The 19,520-nt window shown below is 40.1% G+C and overlaps 1 long non-coding RNA gene across 6 annotated transcripts in view; it reads right to left on the bottom strand.

The window, feature by feature from the left end:
* LOC113970669 overlaps positions 1-19,520 on the bottom strand; it is a 93,767-nt gene that overhangs the window by 59,450 nt on the left and 14,797 nt on the right. The window lies entirely within an intron of this gene.

Genomic DNA, 19,520 nt, shown 5'->3' with positions numbered 1-19,520 from the left:
GGCACTGAGGGATATGGTTTAGTGGTAGACTTGGCAGTGTTTGATTTACAGGTGGCCTCAGTGATGTCAAACAGGGTCTTTTCCAACTTAAATAATTCTATAATTCTATGAGCATCCACATCAGAAAAAAAAATCAAGCACATAAAATAGACCTATCCTGTTGGAATAACTTCTCACTGCTGTTTTATCTCATTTTCCTCAAGTGCATGGAGCTTTAGATTTACTTTTATTGTTTTAACCATTATTCATGGATTGTTACTTCTAGTGCATTCAATTAAGAAATTACCATTCTAACACACTTTGTGTTGGTCATAACTCACTCTGTGCATCGGAAGAGTCAAGTCCCCATTATTTCACATCAATTCCTTGCACCCCACAGTGAAAAAAGCTCAGTATCACGTATTTTGCCCTTGAAAACTGAAATCATAGAGGTCTACCCGAAACCCTGACTGATTTAACTTCTCTCCTGGGCTGAGTTCCTGACTCTTCTAGTAAGGACTGACACTGGCACGAGTTCCTTGAACGACAGTGCTTCCCTCCCCCAGACCTTTCCATCAGGACACTTTCCTGGGCAGGTTTATTTTTCTACAGCAACGTCTCTAATTTTATACAGGGTAAAAACTGCTGGCCACCCAAGGTCTTAACACACTGAGCAATGTTTTCAGTGCTGATGCAATGCAGTATTTGAAAACACATTATCTCCCCACTTTATGCAGTTGCACACAAAGGAGTCCACTGAGTGTTTCATGCCAGCACGCTTGCTTGCAAAGGCATCCAAAACTTCTTTTACAGGCCACCTACTTTTCCATGAGTTATCAGAAACAACACAGGCAGCCTATTTAGGGGGGAATCACAATGACTGGCTGTTCTGGGCTGGGAAAGGTTTCCATCCATCCTCACAGTTCTCTTTATGCAGAGCTTGTAAATAACAACAGGCACAAGCCCTACAGCCACTAATTTAGCACCACATTGTGACTCCCTCTGTTTCTTTCCATTTGCCTCAAGCAAAGTCAAGTTCTAGTGACCTTTTTTAGCCAATATACACAAAACTGGCTGCTGTGACCTCGGTGCTGCTTTGTACAAAGCGTTAAGTAAGTACCTTGCACAAAGCAAATAGTACAGTCTGACCATGAAATTCCTGTGACTTGGGCTTATGTTGGTTTGTCTACACACTGACGAATAATTGAGTTTCGTTGAAAGGGAAAACAAACATTTTGTTTCATTTTGTTGCAAGACATTACTAATCCAGAGGCTATTCTGCTGCAAAGCAGTAAAAGGAAAAGGAATGAAAAAATTATCATATTAAACAGTTCTCAGTTTTTCTTCCTTCACCAAGATTCTGGTGAAATGAAGACAACATCCCTCCATGGCCATATGGATAACAAGTCAGTTCAGCCACCTGTATAACATGCTCCATTTTCCTCTGCAGAAGAGAGCATGTTGTGTTTAGAGCAGAAACTCGATACAGGAGGAAACATCTCTCTCATAAAGACTCTTGTTTACAAAGCCACAGACAAAATTTTCGAGATTGCTCTGGATGCCTTGCTTACTTTTCCAGCAGAGATGTTTTCTTCCTGTGCTAACACAAGGCAGATTTCCACTGAATGCCAGCTGAGTGCTAACATTTGCTCTTTACAACATATCCCGCTACAGATGAGACCAAATTCTGCATTCCTGCTCATTTTGGCAACTCCTGTATAAGTAACAGTTGCACTGTGCCATTCTGAATCACAAGTTTTGCTTATAATCTGTAGCATATATTTAATTTCCTTAATGCTGGAATCCTCATATTTAATCTACACATACCCAGGGTGGGTATCTCACCAAACCTAAGTCAGCCCTCACCGTGCAGCTTTAGTTCTTCCCTCACACACAAGAGGTGTTTACACAAATGAAAGGCAATCTTTTATCATACTTTTTGGGGTCACCTGAAATGCAAAGTGCAAAACTGAATTCCTCCCCACAGCAAACCAGTTAATTCCTCTTCCTGCACTCTGCTGCACTTCCCCATGCACACAACGTGGTAATTGCTTTTGCTTGACTTGTTCCAACAGCCATTTTCCTGATGTGACAGCCAGGGCACTAATATATTTATGCCCTTTGTAATCGGCCAGCGCTGCTTGTAATTAGGTGCAAAGTTAATTAAGTGCAATACATCTAATAACTGCCTGCCAGGAACTGTAAAGTTTGATTTAGCACATGAACTGTCAAGGTGTCAGAATGGTGTGTTAAAAAAGAAGTTGCTAACAGAAAAACAATCCTGCCACAAGCCAGGGAAAAGCACCGTGACAGGGAGTGAGCTGAGGAAAAGGAAAACTGAGCCAATACTTGCTATTTCCAACACTGGGAATGACCCACCTGTATGTTGGGAAGTTGTATCTTGCTTAATTGAACAACAAATTAAGGTATTCTTTTATTTATTAGCCAGTGTCTTCTCCTATAGACAACCCTTCTCTTCAAAAAGCATACAGATGGTACAGAGTCTTTTTAAGCCCTGTAAATGTCAGTAAGAGAACAGATTTGATTTTTAAAAAAATTAATGCATAAACAGGATTACAAAAAGAACCAAGAGGGCCCGGAGAGTCACATTTCATGTTTAGGGACCTGGTTTTGTTTGTTTCTTTTATTGCACAAATTACAGCTTTTCTTCTACTGAACCTAAGAGAATATTCCATATTCTTCTTCCTTGAATTCAACTTTGATTGGCTCAAATGTTCCCTTCACCTCCACCCCTGTATGGTATGAACTGCAAAATGATCTTTTCCTCATTCTAGGCAGTCAGGGCAGGTGAAGAAAAAAAGCACAGCTGGTCAGTAGGGGAAAAAAAAAACCCAAACAACAACCAAGTGACCTGAATTCTACACCCAGAATAATGCAGGACTAGCTGAACATCAGATTCGGAGTTGCAGGGAGCACAACTGATGAGCTGCACATGTACCACAGCAGCACAAGACACGTGCACAGCTCAATAACACTTTGATTATTAACACACACACAGATGTATGAAGCTCAGAAAATTACACCTGTAAGATATCAAGAGGGAAAGCACGGGCAAGGCTCTGAAGCTTTTTTAGGCCAGCAGATGCAAATAAAGTGCTGGAATTTGTCCACATATAGGATAACTCACAGACCTTCAGCAACAACCTACGTTCAAGGGCAACACTGCTGCCTCCAAAGAGATCACCAGCAAAGCTTTCCTCTCAAAATACGTCCCCAAAATCCCTGTCAGATAAGCCAATCTTTGTGGTTCATCATTAGGAACTGATATTTGATCAGGGAAATTATGCTCTAGATTGACATGAAATTAATAATGCCTGTTGTGTGGTGCCCAATGACAAAGGTAAATGCTAATAGCTCTGAAATCCTAATGAATGCCAAAGTGCTCTTCCCAGCTTTGATTAGTGCTTGTGTTGTGCAATTATGCTTTTCTATAATTACTGTGAATTACCATCATGATATTATTATTCTCATATTTTCTATTCCTCTGAAATTCTCAAAATTTCCTGCAGCTAAAAATGGATTTCATTTGCATTATCACAAGCTTTGATTGTTTAATGAAAAATAATTCCATGCAGTCTCTCGTGTTAAATTGTCCATTTAAAATTTTCCTGTTATCTAGATTATGTTGAAGTGTCCCTTCTTTCATTTATCATTTGCCTCTATTATCACAGTCACTGCCCTCCCTTGGTGCTGGATTTCAGAGAGAAGGGAAAAATGAGAGACAATTTTACCCATATCCTCATCTTTTGCCTGGAAGCCCTTTCCCTGCATGTTCTCCCTTTTCCTTGAAATTCCTTATTTGGAAAGCTTAAAAGTGACAGGACTTTTCAGGAAAATGTGGTAGCTACTTCAAAATTTAGTGGGAGTCAATTAACTTTTTCTTGGTTTACATTGAAAGTTTTCATTTCTTTTGCAACAAAAATGAAAAAAATCTTTTGACATTTGCACAATTTTGACAGTCTTAAGGTCTGATTTTTATGTTTTTCAGTCTAGGTCAAGTTTACCATCACTTTGCTGCCTCTAAATTAAAAGCATCCATTGCAGTATTTCTACTAAAAGAGTAATTCAGTTATTTTTCAAAATAGATATTTTGAACTATTTTGTGATGTATTCAAAAATACTGGTCTAGAAGACAGTCTAGATATCCAAATTTATATTACATATTTCACTACGTACACAAATAATAGTATTTTGTTATTTCTGCCTCCCTTATTTCTTTCCAATCTTTTTCAACTGCTTCCATTTTCACCTCATATATGCAGCTGATTTTTCTCTCACATACACACAATTCTCCTTTGCAAAGTGTTAATATAACACGTGTGGTCACAATTTCACACTTGTAATATTCAAATAGCTTCAAAGTTAGTCAGAATAAGTTTGACCATGTCCATATGTACACTTAAGGAGATGAAAGCCTGGATCAGATGAAGGAAAACAACCTTTTTTTAAAAAAATAAATCTTATAAAAGGTTATTTATCCCTTAATGATTTTTTTTTTTCATTTTCCTCATGGATAATAACAAATGGAAATACTTCATCTGTAACTTCATCGTGATGTGGGGAAAATTGAGCCCACATTGAACATCTGTAGATTGTGTCTTTCAAAGCAGATTCCATCACTTAAGCTAAAGAATCCTGGGTTTTCAAGCATCCCAGCCTGCTCCCTATCAGCTCCACTTGCAGCCACACCACACTAAGAAGGGCTGTTGTCTTTAGGTGCCCAGAACAAGGCTCCATAAACAAACAAGATGGAACAAGTCATGCATCAGGCCCTGCCCTGGCCACTGAGCCAGCTTTGTCCAACTGGAACCAGTATAAATGTAAATTATTAGAGGAGCCCCCGCCCATACTCCACGGAAACTTCCACTCTACCACCCACATGCTCAGTGCCCAGCCTTACCCCTCCTATGGGAGGTCAGCACAGATTCTGCCGGTTTCAAAATTGTTCCTTTATATTACAGATCAGCTTCAGGGGCCAAGGAGAGCAGCTAATCCTACACACATGTGCCTCTGGAGAGATGGCAACTGTCCCTGGCTAAGGAATTAACACCCCTTTTAAAATTACCCTCTTTATTCTGAGCTTCCAGCAAACAAATCAAATCCAGCACTTAGTAACTGCATGTTTCACATCACCCAAAGCCCTCTCAGATCTTGAAGCTGTGCACACTGTCTGCTGGAATGGCCTCGGGCACTCTGTGACAATTGAATTATAAGCAGTGACACCCTCTTTCCCATCCCACTGCACTGAGTTACCTCCAGTGTCTGCAGAGAGGCCTCCACATGCTTCCACGCAGGCAGCAGTGTGCTGGACAACAGCGGGAACACATTAGTAAATATTTCTTTTATCTTCACTTACAATAGCCACAAATTTAACCAGCCCTCAAATATTTTCCATTAGAGTATTGCAGCCACAAAGGTTCCAAGCCTTGGAGACTAAAGGGGGTTTAGGTGATTATGGCTCTTCAGTCCCTCTTATCTGGCCCAACCCTATTTATCCTCCAAAGCTTGAAGAAGATCCCCAGTCACAGGCCACAGCCCAGGATGGAATGTGCACAGTCATCTGTTGCTCTTGCCTTGCTAGGCCTCAGATATTACAGGTTTGGCTGCTGACCTCTCACTACAGATTAAATTCTGCTTCAGGATGTCAGAAATATTTCAGCTCCTGATGGTTCACTGTGAATGGAGATACTGCAGAGCTAGGGAGCTGGGTGGTCCTTTCCAGGCACAGGCTCTCCCAGGAAGTGCCTGTGCTAATCCATCACTGAACTCCGTGGGCTTGAGTAGCCATATTCCCTCACTACTGCACCTCACACTGCAGCGTGGAGGGATCTCCTTCCTGCCTACACTGGACTGTCACTGACTCTGGATCCTGCCAGCAAATAAATAAATATTTGTCTGATTTTTTAAATTATCTCTGTATTACTTTGTGCAATGCTTTCAATGTATGCAGGAGGCATTGTTCTCCATTCCCTCTGAATGGTCTGCAGAGAATGGGAGAGCAGTCTGAATGCAAGGATATGAAGAAATCACACAGAGTGCTGGATCTAAATCCCTTCAGACAGGTTCATATCCATAAGCACATGGGTATTCTGTTTATAAATTCTTATAAATCTACCTGGCTATGGCTAATGCAGTGGCTCTTTACTTTGTGGGGAACTCAAGGGGATTTGGGACATGGAGTTCTAGTCCAGGATCCACCACTTAGTACATAAACAGTCTTGGATTAATCACTTTCCTCTCCATGTTACTATTTCTGATGGCAGAGCACAGAATTATTTAAGGGCAGGAAGCTGTACATAAAAAGTCCATATTACCATTAAAGCATACTCTACTTTTCAAACTCCACTAAGCCACAGGAAGGTTTAAAACATATGCTGCTGTAATCAGTGAAAACCACCATTTGTTTGCACAAAGCGGGTTCTATGTGTGACCAACTAAGTTGTCTTATGGAACAGTGGCCAAACTTTGGAAATATTAACTTTTCCTGGGCAGCTACATAATGCCTGGAGGAATGCAGGAGCTGTCTTAGTGTGTTAGAGTCTGACTAGAAAGACACCAAAAAAATTCAGTTGTACACATCTAAGTCCTTACTTGGACACCCAGGGACTGGGTGCAGTAATGCACACAGCTTCCATTCCCTGGATCAAACAGCTGGGAAGCCAGGAGAAAGCTCCTGACTGGCTGTTTGAATAATCCTCTCAGTGGGAGTCAGAACCACATCACCTACACTCGTGGCTGAACCTGGACCACACTGAGGTTAGTACATGATAAGAATGGATCCTACAGAGCAAATATCACTGGCCTTGTGGCTGCTACGTTGAGGAAACACGTGGCAGCAGATGCATGCACAGGACTGAGGATGCTGTGAGCCTGAAGGTGTTGGCTCGTCCTGCCTGACATTAACTCGGCCCAATGCTGGAAAGCAGAAGTCTGGGGCCCTACACACGAACCAAGGTTATACAAATAAACAATCAGTAATCACAGGCACGCTGAGGGGATGTTGTTGGCCGAGCCAGCACACTGTATGCTCTCCCTCTGAGAAACACCTGGCAAGCAAACGAGTGCTAAAAATGTTTACAGTCCTCCACAAAAGCAGCACTGACCTTCTCATGCAGAAAAACTCCTAGGTAGTTATTTGATCTTCCCTCAAATGGTTTTTATAGGTAAAAAAAGACCTTTTGCCTTAAAGGCAAACCAATCTGGAACTTGTTTTTACCAAAGCAAATGGATGATCACCATCAAGATGCAAGGGCAGCAAGAGAAGCTCATTGAGAACTGTTGTACCTCTACTGCTGCATCCAGACCTGCATCTCAGTTGGATCTTTACACTCTCACACAGAGAGTGTGATGGTTTGTTTCCCAATCAGTTTTATTTCTTACAATTTGTATTTTCCTCTGTTTCCTGCAGCACTGCTCTCCCATGCAAAACCTGGAGTTATCAAGTACAGCAATTCAGCACCAGCTTATTCCTGAATTGTGACACACCAGCTCTTGGCCTTCTAAGCTCAGCTTCTCTCAAGGGTTTCGAGATGAAACGAGGATCTCGACATTCACCACAAGAGCTTTCTGACACAAACCCTCTTTCCTGCGGATCCATATCCACTAACAGCATTTTTACAGTACTTTGAGATGACATCTTAACACCACTGGCAAACATTAAAAGTGTCTTTCAGAGAGCCAAGAAAGGTTACTTTGACTCTGGCACCACCTACTGAACAGGGAGCGAAAGTGCCTGGACCGCAAGAGCAAGAAAAGATACAGTACTCGAGGAAATACGCCCTAATTTCTTCTTGCAGTGTGAATATTTCTATTTTTTTCATCACCAAAACGGCTTTTACTTACATCCTCGAAAAATATTTTCTTAGCTTCTCATTACTGTTGACTTTCAATCAGAGTGCAATGATATAATGTAACAGGATCTCTCCAGTCGGTAAGATAACCAGTACAAATAAACAAAAAGTTGCTTGCACTGACTTCGCAAGCGATTCCTCACCACACAGACACCGAGGAGGAACCAGCCATCCCACTGTAACTGCCAGGAATGTCCTGAGCTGAGAAAAAGCCAGGAAGATATGAATGCAAAAATAAAACCTCACACGAAGGCTCAGTTTAGAAAACAATTCTCTTATTCTTGCCTTTCTAGACAGAATACTTTCTTCATGCTTTAACAAGGAAACCATAAACAATAAGGGACTGTATTTTGTGATTACCATTTCAGGTGAAAATGTTACTAAGTAAAAACAAATGGCAGCTTGTACCTGGTTTTTAAGTGTACTGAAGAGTACCAAAGTTGAGTTTCACTAACTTTTGCCACTAGTGAAAACCAATTATTCAATCAGAGAACAACATTTGTACTAAACATATTTTTAGAAAAGTATTGAAAATGGCTCCTAAAAATTTTCAAAGTGTAGGAGCTATGGGGAAAATTGATAATATTTTGCCTTTGCCTGTATGTATATATACCAACCTCATTTAAAAGGGGAAACAGGGTTTAAACTATAATCAAAATGCATAAGGGTTATAGCAAATTCCGAAGATGAAGACAGAGGTTAGTAAGGTAAAATAATAAGAATTGATCAGCTGTACCTGTGAGGAATGAACTGAAGACAATGAATGCTGCCTTAAGCCTGCTGGCCATCCAGGAGAACAGAGCCATCATGCTTGCAGGCTCTGCTGATTAATGCCTGCCTTTAGTGTAACCTAAGATTTATTGCATTGTGCCTAAAGTGGGTAATTGAATAATCCCTCTAAAAAGCAATCATTTTCCCATGGAGTTCATAAAGTTAATACACTCCAAATCTCCAAAGAGCAGAGAAGAGACAGCTACACATCTACCTGTGGAAATCATCGGATGCAATTCATCATGCACAGATGTCACTTCAGAGAAGTTTGTTATTACAGCGTTTTATAGGAAAGAACAAATAAATTATTTTTAAATACTGCCTATGTACACCTATCATGGTTGGCTGAATGAACAGTGATCCCTGATCTCCCATCTTTTTATATCACAGTAACTCCATTGGATCACTGAATACAATTCTCACTTTCTACGGACTAACATAAAATTGAAACCCAAATTAGCCTGACACAAAATCTGCTTGTTAGTCTTTCTGTACTGGCAATAGTCCCAATTTCTGGGACATGGAAGAACAAGTTCCACATGTACTACTTAGGCTCTAGATAGCAGTGGGAAGACAGGGAAAAGGAAATAAAATTGATATTGATTGGTGCTGTGTTTGGGGTTTATAGACCATATCCTATAAAATGCACATTAGGCTCAATCAGCCAAGGAACCAGCACTGCATCATCAGTAATCCCTGTGCACAGGAGGAAGATGAAATCTTTGCCCAAACCTATGCTCTGCAGAGCAAATCCCCAGGATGGAGATCCTGTCAGACCACAGGAAAAGCAAGGTGTCCTCCTCTACTGGGCTGTACTCTCCTAGCTTGTCCTACTTAAATTCCTTAGGGTTGGATTTGTAAGTGTACAAAGCTGTAGGTTACACTAACAGACCAGAGATGTGTCACTTAATTTATGCAAAAAGAAACTGAAATAAAATAAAAATTAAAAGCAGCATTTGGACAAAATGTGGCAATCAGAAATTCTGCCTCAGATGATTATAATAATAAAGAAATCTGAACTCATGGTATCTTCCAAAACAACACAAAGCAAGCTGCAATATCCTCAAATCTAGTAACAACAAACCTACCAAAATCCTCAAGTTTATGTACTTGAAAAGTATCCCCTTTAAAACATCAACTGTTACCAACCTCTAAACATTCTTCTCTGGAGAAAGCACTGAACAGACACTGGGTTTTGAGAAGAAGAAAATATCAAGTGCTTAGACTGCCACACTTGAGGACATGCTCAATATTCTTAATATTGAACCCTATAACGAGAGTAGGGAAATATTTCAACTGAAAAATTTGAACTCTGAATTACCTGCATTTTCTCTGCAGGCCTCAAGTAATAACACAGTCCAGAGGTGCAAAATTATTAACTCCAACCCAATCATGCCCATAGCCATTCCAAATTTGGATCCAAGTATCATAACCAGTTGTTTGGCTGGAAGCTGCCAAATTCATAAACATCAGTTTAGGACAAATTCAATCCTGGTGTCAGTGGATGCAACTTGGCAAAAGCCAATGGAGTCACAAAAGATCTGCCAGGCTCTCAGAAGTTGGAAGCGATGCATGGCTGTGTGGCACGTGCTGTGTGAACCTCGTTAGCACCAAAAAAACAAAGTTTGGGCTCCTCTTGTGAAGCATCCACTAATTTGTTTTGAATTATCAGATACAAAACAATGACAAAATCAAATTCCATAGAAGAATGTTTTGTAACAACTGAATACAACTAGAAAAGCAATAAACAGCAAAAAAGCTCAAGGAAAATGTCAATTCACAGGAAGTCAAGCTGTACTACAGAGGGGCAAATGAAACGCAAAGAGTGGGAACGATGCTCTTCCACCAACCCCACACACTTAACCCAAAGAGCAGTGGCTCAAACCTCTGCCCCAATGGGTCTGTGTAACAGTTCCCAGACCTTCTCTGCGTCCCACTGTCTGAAAAGTTTCTGAAGCCCCATTTAGACTTATCTCCATGGTAAACTAGGGACTTGTGGAGTCATGTCTGTGGCTCCTTACGTGGTCATAACAGACCAGAACTTGAACTCCAGGTTCTCCTCATTTCCAATCTCCGGATTTCACCTGGCCATGACGACAGAATGGCCTTGCTGGGCTGTGCAACTTGCACTTCCCACATTCCCCTCAGTGGATTACAGAGCTGAGAAAACCGTGATTCCTTTGTCATTAACGAAAGGATTCTCAGGCTGGACTGCAGTGATACAACACATTTCAGACATTCTTCTCCTCTGAATTCATGCACATGGGACTACTAGTGCAGTACTTTTGACACAGGGGATCTTTCCTGACCATACGCTTCGTGCTGCGGCGCTTCACCAGAAACACCAGTGGAAACATTAGATTTCCCTACCCATAGTTTTAGCTGTCACTTTGAACCATCTGGCAATCTCAGGCAGGTATGAAGGAAATTACAGGCCTCCAATAAATTTCCAGGACACTCTCTACTACTTAGGCTAGATAAAAAACATATTTTAAAAATATGATATAGACACTTAAAATTTGAAAGCAATGTTATCACAACATACACAGTAAGACAGTGAAAGAGGGAGGGCACATTTTCGTACTGATGTGTACTTGGAAAGAGTTATGCTTCCATCCTTCAGTCAGGATGGTACTACCTTGGGAATTCTGTGCAAAGAAAAAGGCCAGATGGGATGACATATTGGTCCAACAGCTCTTTGGGAGTAAGGGGGTTTGGGTTTGTTCCTATTAGAGTAGATTAATGGCATGAGAATGGCTTTGAGAACCATGGGAACTGTTGGTTGAAGAAAAGTTACTCAATCTTGAAAGCCAGCAAGCAGTGTGGGCTGCCAGTGAGCCAGTCCTTAGTGTCAGGCATTACACAAGTCACTTCTTTTGTAACTGGATTAAGAATTTACAGTTTCTTACCCATGTTTGTCTGAAACATGATAAACATTGTTTTGTGTTTCCATAAAAAGCCTGTTGTATTTCCTAACTCAACTGGAGAATTGCTTGGGTAAAGTATGATGCCACATCCTTCAGGGCTGGCAGTGAGCTGGGCTTGATTGAATGATCAATATCTGTAATGCCAAATTTGCATTGTCCATTAAATAACCGAAAAACATCCTTTGGTGTCGAATTTAGAACACAGTCCCTTCTGTAGGAAGTTCTGTTCCACACAACATGGCAGATATTAACAGAAAAAAACTGCAGAGGGGAAGTCCATGACCTGTAAGCAAATTACAGTGGGGCCCAGTGGGGATCATACAATAAAAGAGGGTGGAAGTTTGGAATGGCTCAAATATTTGGAGGGGCAAGGAGGGGGACTGAAAACTGGGAGTAATGTGAGATAGCAAATCTTGCCAAAATATTTATGTGTCTCTGACCTAGACAGGTTAGATCTTCAGATGAGAATCTGTTTGCAACCAGGGGCAGCTAATAAAAAGTCAAATTTATGGCTTTCTCATCGTAAACGCTGCCCCAGATGTTCAACCACAAAGTACACAGGTTCACCACCTAACCAAACGCGAGGAAGATGATCAATAAAACAACATCAGGGTATCCTTTTACTAGAAAAGGCAGAGTATTTGACTAAAGAGCAAACAGTATATGATATCTCAAGTGACTCCTTAAAACTCTTGCCATAAAATTATTGAGGATGTTAATATGAGAATTGTAATATGAAGACCAAAGTCTACATTTTTTTACTCTTCTTCTTCACAAGGGGAGAAACAGAGCAGGTCTTGAAACCTGGACAGGACCGGTACTGTTCCCAAAAGGTTATGAGAAGTTCACATAATAAGATAAACCCCCTAGAACATGAAACCTATAGTCATACTGTCCTCTTATTTGATCAGATGTACTTCCACACGGAATCTGATCCACGCTCCAGCAATAAGCTATTTGCTGAATTTCTGCCCGAAGAGTGACACTGGAATTGCTGTACCTGTGACCCCAGTGCTGTACACAGCACTCATTGCAACCCTTCACCTCTCACAGCTGATTTGGAGTCAGACATTGCTGTATGACGGATAAATCTGACTAATCACTGTGCACCCTTCATATTCCAGAGCCAGGAGCATCCAGAGCTGTACCTGTTGAAATGCAAGATTTCCCTTGCTGTTTGTTAAGCCCAAACAGCCTCAGCCTGGGCTGCCAATGCCTGCTGTCAGGTGCAAATAAGATTTCTGCTATTATTCATAAACTTTGGGGCTCGATGCATGATTATGCTAATCCTCATGACAATACAGCAATAAACTTGCAACCAGCGAAGGGAGATGGGCCCTGCAAACAATGAAAGACTAGACTAGATTTGGGAATGTTTTTGTTGTCCAAACTTTCAACATTTTTTAGTATTTGCCAGCAGAGCTTTCTGTCTTTTACAGTGCTGAGGCTTAAGAGCCCTTCATTACATTTTACATAAAATTCAGCCTTCCCTGCTATTGCTTATTAGACACATTAGAGAATTTTTGCTATCGAATTTTCAGAGATCATGGATAACACACAGATTAAGCACATCTTGCCTCCAGGACACTTGTAAGGACACCATATGCCTGGTTCTCCTAAACTGTTTTAGTGCCTTTAAGCTGACAATCTAATAGGAATGAAAGATGACTTCTTATTCCATGTGAGAGACTTTAAGAGTGTATCTATGGGGGAAACAGCTTTGGAAGCACATAAAAGCTGCAGATTTTGGTTGTGCTTTGCAAAGGAGACAAATAGAAGTACTTGCCATTGGCTGAAAAAGTTAGAAATAAACAGACTGAAAAGAATTAGAAGAGTTGTCTAAAGTTTCTCAAAGCCAAGTTAGAAGATCAAATGATGTAGAAGGTTATGCAGGGAGGAATGGATTAATTATTTACCTAACTTGGATTTCTTGGTTTGACTCATGAACACAGTTAGCTGTTCTAATCAGCAATTTGCACCTCAGCTACTTTTCCCCATCCATACCCATTTAATCACCTATGCCCCAAAAAAGGGTCGTTATAGTTTCCCACTTAAGTGTTGATGATGATATCATTTTTTCATGGCAAGTCAAAAAATCACATCATTCTTTGCCAACACTTCCTTTTACCCTATTTCTTCTCCTCTCCCTATTTCTGTTGGTACTAGAGGTAGATACAGTGCCAAAAGATAAGTTTTCCCAAGTAAAAGAGGCTTTCTGGGATTTTGGTAGCAGATCTTTGCTTCTGGAGCAAAGTAATTTTATAATTATTATCCCTTTTAAAAAAAGGATGGGGCACAGGGGATTTTAAGAGAGCTGAAGCCTACAAAGAAGTTGAGATACAACCCCTGTGTTAAGGGTTATTGAGTAGGAACCCAGTAGTCCCCCACATTGCATTTATTTGTAAAATGGTGTTTTCATTTAGTCACAGTTCCAGGCTCTTGTTTAACCACCACTGCCGTGCCTGACTCCAACAGCCCGTGTTTCTGGATCCAAGCTCACTTTTCTTCCTTGAAGAACACTGTTCTTTATTATGTCACTTGTAACAAGCGAGCTGTTAGGCTAATGTAACAAATTTCACTTCCTTTCACATTCCATTTTTGCTGAAATGAAGTAGATGAGAAAAATACAGCAACTTCATCGGGAATAATCTTGTGCAGATGGAGGAAACCCAGATGCATTTAGTGGAGCGGCTCTTTGTCAGTCAAAGGAGTCCAAAGGGCAGATGTGTGTTTGTTAATCACTCAGGAAACCCTTGTGATTAGCAAGTCCTAGATCTCCAAGAGGCCAGCCAACTAAAAATGACGCACTGTGCTCCAGCACTCATAGTACTCCATTTGGGAGAATAGGAGGATTCCTTGGCCAGGAGTAAGAAAGAGCAATGTAAATAAGGTTATTATACATAAAAATCAGAGTGCATGCCCTGGAGGACAGGGAGATTTCAGTTCAATAAATCAGCCAGGAAGATCTGGCAAAGTTCATTGTCCAACTGGCTTAGAAATTTAACAAGAAGACTAAGGCAGCCATTTCTTCAAGAGGCTTAAGGAAAAAAAGAGGTACAGTCAAGCCAATGTATTAAAACACCGTGAAAGGGAAGTGAAAGCCATTAGTAGAGAACTTGAAAGCAATACACCCAGAGAGTATCCCCCAACTTTAGCCAGTGTAAGAGTAGAGGAAAAGCAGAGGGTATCCAGTGAGAGCTAACATAAATAAAAGCATAAAATCATGTGGAATAGAGAAGGACTCCAGATTGTACTGAACTTCTGCACGGATGAAAATAAATGCCTCCATTTTTTATAATTCACATGGTACCCTATGTTGCCTTTAATCAACAGCAGAACTCTAAAACCTTTTTATTGTTAAAAATTATTTGTATGACTGAGGGGACTCCAAATTGTTTCCTAAACAAATACGAATATAGAACTGCTGCCCCCAAATACATAATACTACAAATATATAATACTACAACAAAAACAATTAGGATGATCAATTATTTAAGCACATCATCTACATACTTGCTTTCAGTATTTCTGTGGACCTCAAGACAAAGCAGAAATATCAGAGGCTGAAGCACAGTTTTGAAGTGCCTTTGCTAACTCATGGGAAGCTACTTCTAAATATGAAGGACAATTTAGAAGACAGTACAAGATGCTTGTCTGGAAATCTATGTGGATTGAGCCAAGCTGATAGTAAGGCATTCAAGAACAGAAGCCAATGGAGAATGACAAAGATTTCAGGCTGGACTAAAGGAGACACTGAATTTCCTTGTTGAGACATTATCCAAAGATGTAGAAGGAAAAAAAGAGGAAATCAGAGGCACAAAAACTCATAGGTGGGAACTGGAGAAAATGTGTTTGTGCAATGTGCTGAGGGAATAAGTGGGAATGTGGAAAAAAAACTGGGAGAAGACAGAGGCAGGGCAGCCAGAGATATGATCTCAAGCTGACAAGTGCTTGGATGGGTCAAAGGGAATGAGCAGGGACACTGATCAGAGAGGCCACAAAGGCTGGATGCACGTTCAGTCCCACTGAGTTGTGAGGCAGCTGCACCAGCCACCAACAAGGGCTGGGCTCAAACAAGCACCACATTTAAGTTCTGAAACTCAGTGGAACGGAACAGGACCACGCAGCAAAACCATCTCCTTTTCTCACTGTTCCCAGGTGTAAGGACTGAGGACTCAACAGCTTTATGGTCCGTCTGTGAGAGAGCACAACAATTGAAATTATATGTGAACAGTAGGACCCCCGTTTGCAAAAAAAAAAAAAAAAGTAAAAAAAAAATCTTTGTACACAGTTTAGGAATTTTTTCAATCCAGCTAAACTCTGAGGCCTCGAAATAAATAGATAAACACTGCACTAATTGTCCCATAGGAAAGTCCATGAGCATGCCAGGCATTATTTTTTTTATTCTGCCCCTTTCTACAGATCAGAACCTATTTACCACAGGTTGTATGGTCATGTTTGTCCTTCATGTCACAGCCTAAAATATTTGCTAAGGCTCTTATTCTGCCTCCTTCTAGAAATCATTGTAATATGTCATTTGCAAAGCCAATAAGAGAACAGTAAACAGAAAAAGAAAAATTGGGAAGTTTCCTCCACTCTAAAAATACTACAGTGAGAATGATCTCATTGTGGCATGTTCCTGCAGCTGATTGTAGCACTGCATCTGAGGGACTGAAGCTGTTCTGTAGGTCCAATAAACCAGAATTTGCAGTCTTAGCCATCTATTACATCAAATCCATCCACATATGAAAAGCTCAAAAGATGCTACAGCGTTTTGTAATTAGTAATACTAATGTACTCTCGTTATGCACACTCACTATCCCGGATGATTATATATTCAGAACATTATTTTCTTGGTTTGATTCTTCAGGACAACCAAGATTAAAATATCACTGTCTGGTGTGTTCCACTGATCTGTAGCTCTAATCTTCCCACCTCTGTTAATGAACAAAGAACAGGGAGATAAAGAAATTCAAATTCTGTTGATTTCTACTCATTGAGGAAACAATACAAAATTCTAGTTCCACATCAAACACCTTCCCCCACAGTAGGTCCAAGGGCAGCTCTGCCTCTTCTTGCTCACTCATTTAAACATTTAGGTCTTTATTATTTCAGGCAAAGGCTACATTAACAGTACATGTTTAAGAAAGAAACTCCCATCAGATAAGTATTATTTGCCGAGACAGTGTGTTTTTTTTTAATATTCTTCAGCATGCAAAAGAAATATTAGATTTCCACGAATTCATTGTTATATTCTTACTAACAACTGTGGTGGACAGCAAGTAATAACAGAGACAGGCCAGCACAACAGTAAAATATGTGGACACATCAATTTAAATAAACCAGCACTTGGTTATTATTGCTGGTTTTGAGGAGCAGTCCTGCCAGCTGTCACAAAATGCATAAACAGTTCATAATCTGTAATAGTTCCTCAGACAGCTGCGAGACCATAAGGAACCAACTTTTATTCCTCAAATGGAACATGTTATTTAGGTCTAAAATGGACAGATATTTCAGAAAACATACACCAAAAATCCAGAGGAAAATCTAGACTTTTTAAAAAGAGTTTTGGGTTTCCAACCAGATAAAACTCAACTTAAAATGCCTATTATCACTCACTCTCCAGAACCCCCCTCTCCTCATAACTATATTATGCAGCAAATGAAGGCCCCTAAGAGTCAAGGAATGAAAAAAAAATAACAAACACGGGAAAATCGTAGAAATATCCAGACTATGAAACGTAGCTGCTCAGAGTTGGTGTTTTCCTTTGCAAGAGCTTGTGCAAACATTCTGTTCAATGTCACATCTGTGGGAGTTTGCATCCCCCACATCTCATTTTCAAAAACAAACTCACACAAACCCTTGTTCTCATAATAAACATCCCCAGCCACATCTCACCTAAATTTTCCACGGTGGTGACTTTAATAAGAGCTGGATTTAGCACTGTTATTTGAACAAGAATTGTTAAACAGTTTCTTATGAAGAATTCTTTCTTTTTCATCTGCACCAAGAGAGGCACAATGGAAAATAGGACAATGGAAAATCAGGTATCTTCTTAAACCAGGTAACTTGAAGATCAGCTTAGTGATTCTAGTATAAAACAAATCATCCTTTTGGAAGATTAAAAAAAAGCAATGTTTTCATCAACAGTTATGTAAAATACAACAAAATGTTCTAGAATTTGTTCATGGAAACAAAATATTCCTGTTTCTGGACAATGCACATCAAAACACCTTTACCTGCAATGTCCACCCACTGGCAGTGCCACACTTGACAATATTCCTTGAGGCAGTAGATGTTCTTCAAATACTTGGATGAAGCTAAAGTTCACAGATGCAAACGTTCAGTTTGCAAATAATTAGAACTGTACTGAAGCTTTTTCACTTGTTAACAACATTCCATCACACTTGTGATTCAACCATAGGAATCAATTACCAAAGTAACCCCAGAACTACGAGTAGTTTGCTCTTCCAAAATCATCCTTAATGCAGTGCAGGGGAAAAAAACAAATATTAAAAGTTTTCTTGCACTATTATGAAATTGAAATAGAAGAGGTTATTTATGAAAGTCTGCACATCACAGAAAAGTATTTCACGCCAAGCATCACTTGTGCTCAAGTTTGAACTCTCTGAAGCTAAAGTTCCTGGTTTTCCAGCCTTTTAAGGACAGTAGAAACCCCTATATTGCGTTTCTTTCAGCAGAGAAGCTGTAATGGAGCTCTGTCTTGCTTCCTTGCTGAAGTTTGCACAGCCTTAGGCTGATCTGGAAGGCCATCTGGAAATCACCACTGATTAATTAGTTGTGAGCCTGTGATGTGAAGGGGGCAGATGGAAGAACACAGGACTTCATTGCTCCCTGCCTTGCAAGAGCTACCAGTCCAATACCAGACCCACGTCAAGGTCCCAGGCTCTTTCCAGGAACATTCAGAAAGATTCAGATAAGTTTCCAAAGTAATTGCCTTTCCTCAGCTGCTCTTTCTCCTAGCTCTGTTCACTGGAATTAGCAGTTGTTATCAGTGCTAACAACCATGATGTCTAAGAACCACGAGGGGAGGGAGCTGACAACAGTGTTTTCAGCAGAAGTCCTGCCTTGCAATCCACAGAATTTAGGAAAACTATCTTGGTTTTACATTTATCACTCCTAGATGTATTCCCAAATGTGGTATTATAAATCTAAATTTTGTCTAATAGCGAAAAAGCTCCTGTATTTATACACCAGATTCACTGGCACACATCACACACACATATTTACTGGCCATGACTTTCTGGCCAAGATATGGAAGCCCTTTACCAATATCCTGGTGTTATAAGCATCACAAGTAACAAGAAGCAGTTTTAGATTGAGGAGGAGGGGAAACCACTTACCCTCTCTACATACACTCCAAGTGGGAAGGACAAGATGAAATAAGGATCATTATTCTTATGCAAAAAGCAAATTGTTCTGTCCTTCTCTCCTTACTATTGTCAGCTACTTCAAAATTAAGCAGATAAGCTAAGAAGTATCTGCTTTGATGAACAGCCTTTTCTGTGCAAACAATATCATGGCATAACATCTTAAATTTAAGTCTCACTTCTTTCAAATTTATCACTTATGAAACATGTATGCATGAGCATCACTGAAAACTGCACTTTCCCAGATTTTCCAAGAAAACTGGTCATAACGACTTATGATTAACTTAAGATCAACAACATCAAGTGCTGGTAAGAGAGGGATGAAGAATTATAGCACATTTACAATTAACTTTGAGACAGAATTTAAGACAGTTCTTCAATAAACATGTTTTCAAATACTTCATTGCACTTGGATTAAAATGATATTTTGGTCCAACTTAAAATATAAGGCTCAGTATCTGTTCATCAAATCCTTTTTCTGTCTTTACTTACAAGTCCCTGTTTTGAAGCACCAAACTCCCAACTAAGGACACAAAAAAAGCTATCTGATATCCACTCTAAAAAATCCTACATTCCACACT

This window comes from Neopelma chrysocephalum, unplaced genomic scaffold, assembly GCF_003984885.1.
Source record: "Neopelma chrysocephalum unplaced genomic scaffold, ASM398488v2 Primary Assembly neopelma1_78, whole genome shotgun sequence".
Taxonomy (NCBI): domain Eukaryota; kingdom Metazoa; phylum Chordata; class Aves; order Passeriformes; family Pipridae; genus Neopelma; species Neopelma chrysocephalum.
Note: the sequence above shows the minus strand (reverse complement) of the source record. Positions and strands in the feature narration are given on the sequence as shown.